This window comes from Periplaneta americana, chromosome 5 (genome assembly GCF_040183065.1).
Source record: "Periplaneta americana isolate PAMFEO1 chromosome 5, P.americana_PAMFEO1_priV1, whole genome shotgun sequence".
Lineage (NCBI taxonomy): Eukaryota > Metazoa > Arthropoda > Insecta > Blattodea > Blattidae > Periplaneta > Periplaneta americana.
In genome coordinates, this window is record NC_091121.1 from 180680370 (window position 1) to 180688352 (window position 7983).

Below are 7983 nucleotides of genomic sequence, written 5' to 3' on the forward strand. Positions count from 1 at the left end.
GGACACTCATGCCTTCTCATTACGCATTTATGAGTTCGAAAAATTCGTAAAATCTACTTCACACGAACAAAAATTGTGAAAAACATATTTTGTCACAGATAGGCCTATTATAAAACGGATCTTTTTGCGGAAATAATTAACTTTTTATCTATGACTCGGAACCACGTATTCTGAAACGCTATTTTTTAAGTACTGAATGTTCTGTGATTTCACCATTTCTTTGAAATATGTATTCTACTTTTCAGAGACATTTCTGTGCAGTCTGCACCCAAAATGCTGTCTCTAATTTGAAACATTACATACCTTCGAGTTAAAAACAAGCGATTTTCAGATGTGGATAGCCGACTATTGCCTCCATCTCTCATTTTTCGCTTTTATTTAGAGAATTTTAGATGATTTATAACTTTTTCTAATTTAATCTCATTCCTTGCAACCTTTTACCACACTTGTTAAGTCTATTTTCTGTGGCTTTTATTCTGTTTCAGTCATTCTTCGACATGACTTAAGCTTCATACTCGTACATAAGAGTCCGTTGTTTTCTTTATCATCAGTAGAGAGTGGAATTTAAGCAAAAACCTATTTTTTCCCCTGATACATACACGTTTGAGATTTAATATTCACATTTTTCATGGCAATATAGGTATAAATAAAGGGGTTTTATAGTGCCACAAAATGCCTATTTCGACGTTAGTGTCGATTTTTAAGTTTTAAAAATTTTTGCAACATTTTTCGTAACTGTTTACTGTTTTTCTTATCATCCTGCACCGTTCACATGCCCAAGATGGCTAACAACTCCTTCCTAGCGGTGAGCAACACAATACAGAAGTACCTCCAGGCCACCCCTTCTCATTCTTACAATCTTTCAATCCTAAAATTACAACTTTCAGTCGGCCTGGTTGGCGTAGTCGATATAGTGCTGGGCTTCTGTGCTCGAGGTTGCGGGTTCGATGCCGGCCCAGGTCAATGGCATTTAAGTGTGCTTAAATGCGACAGGCTCTTGTCAGTAGATTTACTGGCATGTAAAAGAACTCCTGCGGGACAAATTATTATTATTATTATTATTATTATTATTATTATTATTATATCTTCCTCTGTCTGTCAGCAATTTAACACAAACTCGCTGGGTTGTACCCGAATAAGCATTCTCTTACATTCCAAGACAGATAACAACCCCTTCCTTTTTCCTCACCATTTGTAAGTACAGCAGTGGCCGACACAACAGCCACAATAGTGCTGATCATCTGCTGTGAAGCAAACTATGGCAATGTGGTTGGTGAATGAAAAACACTCTTATATTAGTGACATTCTGTAACAAAAAAAACCTATTTCTTATTTTATACAGCCTAAATAAAGGATATTATGGATATATTAATTTGTCCTACAGAATAATCTCTGTAATGTTGAAAATTAATATTTGAGGAGAAAAATTCGCTCCGGCGCCGGGGATCGAACCCGGGTCCTTGCTGTGGATTGAATTCGGCGTAGCTCAGTGGTCAGAGCGCTTGGCACGTTGAACGTGCACGTTCGATCCCCGGCGCCGGAGCGAATTTTTCTCCTCAAATATTAATTGTCAACATTACAGAGATTATTCTGTAGGACAAATTAATAAATCCATAATATCCTCATAGCTAGCAGTGCATCATAACTGCGGAATCCCTGCCAAATAAGTCACTCAACTGAGTGCGCTCCTAGTATAATGGCAGTTGACACTAGACATATACGTCAACATATAGGGGAGAGTCGGGTAGTATCGGACATCGGGTAATATCGGACAGTGAGCTTCTTTCATCTACCACAAGATGATAGTACCTGATTGACATGGTTACGTTTCTGTGATGTCGCATAGAGAAACGTAACTATGTCATTCAGGTACTACCATATGGTGGTAGATGAAAGAAACGCACTGTCCGATATTACCCGATGTCCGATACTACCCGACTCTCCCCTATGCTTAACTTGGAGTCAGGCCACAAAGGGAAACACTGAAGGAGGAAGATTCGATCCGGTGCTGGGGATTGAGTTCGGTGTAGCTCAGTGGTCAGAGCGCTTGGTACATAGAACCAAGGACCCGGGTTCGATCCCCGGCGCCGGAGCGAATTTTTCTCCTCAAATATTAATTTTCACATTATAGAGATTATTCTGTAGGACAAATTAATACCAATATTCTCATAGCTAGCAGTGCATCATAACTGCGGAATCCCTGCCAAATAAGTCACTCAACTGAGTGCGCTCCTAGTATAATGGCAGTTGACACTAGACATATACGTCAACATATAGGGGAGAGTCGGGTAGTATCGGACATCGGGTAATATCGGACAGTGAGCTTCTTTCATCTATCACAAGATGATAGTACCTGATTGACATGGTTACGTTTCTGTGATGTCGCATAGAGAAACGTAACAATGTCATTCAGGTACTACCATATGGTGGTAGATGAAAGAAACGCACTGTCCGATATTACCCGATGTCCGATACTACCCGACTCTCCCCTATGCTTAACTTGGAGTCAGGCCACAAAGGGAAACACTGAAGGAGGAAGATTCGATCCGGTGCTGGGGATTGAATTCGGCGTAGCTCAGTGGTCAGAGCGCTTGGTACGTAGCACCAAGGACCCGGGTTCGATCCCCGGCGCCGGAGCGAATTTTCCTCCTCAAATATTAATTACTAAATAAAGGAGTTTAAGAGCCTATTTTTGGCGCCTAAAATGCCACTTTTTAGGGCCTAAAATTCCGCTCTATAATCATCAGTATTGAAGTACTAAAGTATTCTTCTCAGGCAATCAGCACACAATGCTAAATAAGAAATGAACGTCGAAATTCCTTGCAGTTCATTCCCATACAAGATTCAAATATGGCAGAGCCACCAGATATGAGATTATCTCCATCATTCCTTGGACCAAGACACAAGGAGAGAAAGAGAATTCCCGCTACTTGAGTGTCACTTGGAGGAGCAAATTGCTAATTTTCCCTGCAAACCCCCTCATCTTGTACTGTGTGCTTGCCTCATTCCTTCCTGCTTCTTCCACTCCGGGCTGTACAGTAACGACTTAGCGTGGCAACTTCCATGGGCCCTGATTTATGGGGGTCGTAAGCTGAAGGCACCTTGCCATCATATGTGCTGCTTCGAGCAAGAGTGGCGCAAAACACATCTGTCTTAGACTTGCACTGTTCATACACTTTCCCCTTTGTGTTTGCATGCAATTGTTTGTCGATTGCTATGTACACAGTAGCTAAGGCGCAGATTTGAATCGGTGTGAAATATACGGTCCAGACTCCGAGTCTCGCCTGGGGCATTCAGTAAGCTTGATGACGTCCTTTGCGGTTATATATGTATCATGTGCGTCTAGTCACATGTTTAATGCACAAGACCTACAAGATAACACGAAAAAGGTGAGACAAAGAAAAAAAGAAATACAATGATGAACATTTCTACTAACATACATCAAATAATAAATAATTCACTGAATCATGAATAGTTTCGTACATCTCAATCCAGTTCTAGAGCTGCTGAAACAAGGGATTAACGCAGTCATGTGTGGCCTTGTACTAGGCGTCCAGACTGTCGACGTGACCAGAGAGTCATGTGACAGGTGGCCTAGGTGACAGTCGTGAATCCGATGCTGATAGGTGGACCATCATCACCCAGCCCTAATACAGCCAGATTATTATTATTATTATTATTATTATTATTATTATTATTATTATTATTATGTGCAATGAAAAAAGTATAGTAATTACAGAATACATTCCAGTTTTCAACAGAGGCAATTCTCCTCAAAATATGTGATTGGTTCTCAGTCAATAAATTAGTATTAAATTGTAACAAAACTAACATAACCCAATTTTAAATCCTGTCCAAATTCAACCTCGCAAATTTCAAGCACAATAATTAATAATAAAACCCTAATAGAAACAACAACAACCAAATTCCTTGGATTAGGGGAGAGTCGGGTAGTATCGGACATCGGGTAGTATCGGACAGTGCGTTTCTTTCATCTACCACCATATGGTAGTACCTGAATGACATGGTTACATTTCTCTACGCGACATCACAGAAACGTAACCATGTCAATCAGGTACTATCATCGTGTGGTAGATGAAAGAAACTCACTGTCCGATATTACCCGATGTCCGATACTGCCCGACTGTCCCCTACAAATCGATAATATGATAAATTGGAAAAATCTTTTTAAAGAAATTATCCCAAAAATAAATTCATCATGTTTCGCTATTAGATCTATGCAAGAGATGGTAAATGACAATACCTTAAAAACAATATAATTTGCATGTTTCCACTCGGTAATGAGTTTTGGAATAATATTCTGGGGAAATTCTACACACATTAACAGTATATTCTTATTACAAAAAAGAGTAATTACAATAATAGTATGTGCCAAATCTAGGGAATCGTGTAGAACTATTTTAAAAAACTACAAATAATCCCAAGACTTGTCCGTATATTTTTCAATAATAAACTTCCTCGTATGTAATCTTGAAAACTTTGTAACTAATTCAACAGTTCATAGCATAAATACTCGACAAAATATTGCTTTCATACTCCATCGGCAAGTCTATCGTGCTATCAAAAAGGAGTGCGTTATATGGCACTAAAAATGTTTAATTGCCTCCCTATGGATATAAAAAATCAAACTCAAAAGATAAGATTATTCAGTGCCAAATTAAAGAAGTACCTAATTTCTCACAACTTCTATTCTGTAAGTGAATTTATGACATTCAACAACGCTGCATGAATTTTTCTGTCTTGTATTAAGTAGAGTGGATCGGGGGAAGATGCCTGACTTTTTCTTTGATTGAAGATTTAAGATAATGTTCATTTAGTTTTGAATTTCATATTGAAATATCAAAGTCTGGAAGGTATTTTGAAACTATATTTATGGTACAAAACAGAAAACATTAATTACTTTGTTTATAGATACAGTTTTTCTTCTTGCCTGCACTGTAGGCATCTTTCCCCGATAGTCGGGTAAGTTGGCAAATGCAATTAACAAATTTACTGATATATGTATTTTACCTGAACTTGGTTTGATACATGTATATAACAAAATGGACTTAATCTAAAGCTCATGGACACTTTCTCACTAGTTTATCACTACTTAGCAACACAGTCATTGCACATATTTTATTGCCGTGTGCAAGACTCGTGAAATCACTTCTTGCACACAATGAATTCAATCCAGTACATTTTTTGTCGTCATTCTTTTTTAGGAGGCGGTTAAGGATACAGTAAGGAATCCCGTATGCTTGCGATGCTCTAAAACAGTTCATGCCCTCTGTTATAACATGTTCCATCGCAAGTTGAAGACTGTCCTCAATCCACTGATTTCTATCAGAGGATCTTACGTAATGTTTACACATTCCCTACAATAAAACAAAAAATGAAAATCATGCAACAAGTTGCCATCTTCCCCAAGTATCGGGGTAAGATGCCTAGTGTTGTGACGCAACCTAAGATGGCGGAACAAGGTCGTTGATTGTTAGAACCTTTACTACAATATCCATTACAAAGGTTTGACAGTTATTACGAATTCAAGGATGTATTAAAATTTTAACATACCTTTTCAATTATTTTATAGCAGAAAAATGAGATTTTTCTCACAAGAACACGTGGCAAAATGAGTTAGCTTCCACTCTACAGACATTCAACTGTCTCAGTGATCATGAAGACATGCGCGTGGCGTTCTCTCTTGGAAGAATGTAAAACTACAAAGAAATAAGCATCTTCCCCCGATAGTCATCTCCCCCCGATTCACTCTAAAACTGGCATGTTATATTTCTACGCAGATATCCTTGTATCGAATAACCTTTTGATTGAACAGACGAAAATATAGTGAAAAATTGAAAGAAAGCAGCACGTTTTAGATAAAAATAGAAGGCGGATATATCTCGTTCCAACTGAAGAAAAACTCGATGACACAGGTTAGACGCTAGAACAGTCTTCCATAAAATCGTTATAAAGTTTCATTGTTCCATGCAGAGAAACATAACACCCAGGGTAGGGTGAGTCACGAGGATTTACCGTTCCTTACGGAGCTTATTTCCGAAGACATTCTGAACAAAAAAGTCATATAAACATTTGTCCTAATCTCAATATTTTCAGAATTACACTACTTTGAAATTGTATGTAAAATAGTACTATTGAGTTTTGAGGGTAAAAGAATATTACAGATAAAGAATGAACTATTCAGGAGTATCATTTCTTTAATTAACTAATATTCTGAGGCTAAAAATGTGTTGTGAATTCCGTAGTTGCTTCGTACCGATTTTTTTTTTCGATATTTAACTATGAAATTACATTTTCTTACGCTTTTATCACATCAATTATTACAAATCACGCCACTCTTGTAAATTCTTCAAGACTGTACATTAGGATGCATAATTAAACTGTAAAGAGTGAAGTTCCTAAAGCCGTATGATTTGTGACAATTTTTGTGATAAGTGTGTAAGAATGATGTCATCTATATATTTCAACTGTGAATATAATTAAGACTATGTAGTACTATTAAGATTTGTCCGACATGTTCCATATTCTAGCTGTGAAGCAATGTACGAATACCATGTAATGTTAATGAATACAATACAATACAGACTGAGTTCCAAGGCGTTCTACCCCAAAGACTTCATTACAAGTATTTGTAACTACTGCATGTGACAAGAAATGAGGAGAAGGTGGAGATAGTTGTTGAAATAAGAGGGAAACGGAAGTAGCTCGAGAAAATCTTTCTGCGACGTTTGCTTTCTCCATCCCAAATTTCATCACGACCTCGGGCCACTGGATGAAAGACGAGTCTCTTGTGAATGTTGAAGGATAGTTCATATATCTCGCAACAACATGGAACAAGACAAAGGGCCTAGTATTTAATGTGGCCAGTCGGTATGGTACACGCGCCACGTATGTAACATTGCATTAACCTATGCTAAAGATAGGACTGAATATTACAATACAATGGAAAAGAATTTTGTCAATTATTGGAATGCAATCACTTCCATTTTACTATATTTCACGGTTATTTGAAATTTTTAATGGATTTCTATTCCGGAAGCCACAGATGAAACATTATAAAAACTGGAGTGATTTAGTTGAAAAAAAGGAAAAGCTTACATTATTCAAATACGCACAATGGCGTAACGATGAAATGACCAATAATATTCTAAAACGTTATTGAAATGGTTGCTTCTATGTCATTAGAGAATTATCATAATGTGTCCTCTGTGAGCAGTCAATACCCAGGATCAATACAGGAGCCAACTCTCTGCTTTTTACTTTAATTACCTATGGAAGCCTCTAGCATGAGGCCTTGTTTATTATATAAAAATGAAAATCGCACTGCGTTACTACACCATACATTTTCCCCATGTCAGGAATAGATTTTTCAGATGATGTCGATGTTGTTTCTTTACAATGTTGAATTCGTTCGCTACTCAATATTTAATGATGAAAATTAACAAGATAATATTCGTTAACCCTTTGATGCACGCATTTGGGAAGGAAATAAAAAATTGTGTTTGCAATGAAATTAAACTTTTATTTGTCTAAGAGAAGTGCCTCAAATTTAAAAAATTTTAAAAACTGCCATTTTATACACAGAAAATGGGTTTTTTCATGGTAAAACCACTATGCAATACTGCAGAACACAATGTCTTCAGACTTATTGCGAATGATACAAAAGGAAACAGTTTCTGGTTTCATTAAGGCAAGGTGCCACTTCACATGTGTTGCGTGGTAATTAGAAAGGAAAAGAATGGACCTTCTATCCTTCCACTTGAGCCAGGACACTCCAGCATACGACGTACGGCTATCACTCTCACCACGTTTCATATCGCGGTCTCTTCTTTCGTCGTGTGGTAAACCAATACGCCCATGTCTAACTGTACCACATGCATAGATATTTTGCTGCCTTAGAGATCATCAGATTCAAACTTGTGAAAAAGTTGTCGAAAACACTTTGTGATTGTCACCAACCAT

The 7983-nt window shown here is 37.6% G+C and overlaps 1 non-coding gene across 1 annotated transcript; it reads left to right on the forward strand.

The window, feature by feature from the left end:
- Positions 1-2020: 2020 nt before the first annotated feature.
- On the forward strand, positions 2021-2093 carry TRNAY-AUA (transfer RNA tyrosine (anticodon AUA)). Its single transcript has one exon. It is a non-coding gene; the product is annotated as a tRNA-Tyr (tRNA).
- The last annotated feature ends 5890 nt before the right edge of the window (positions 2094-7983 follow it).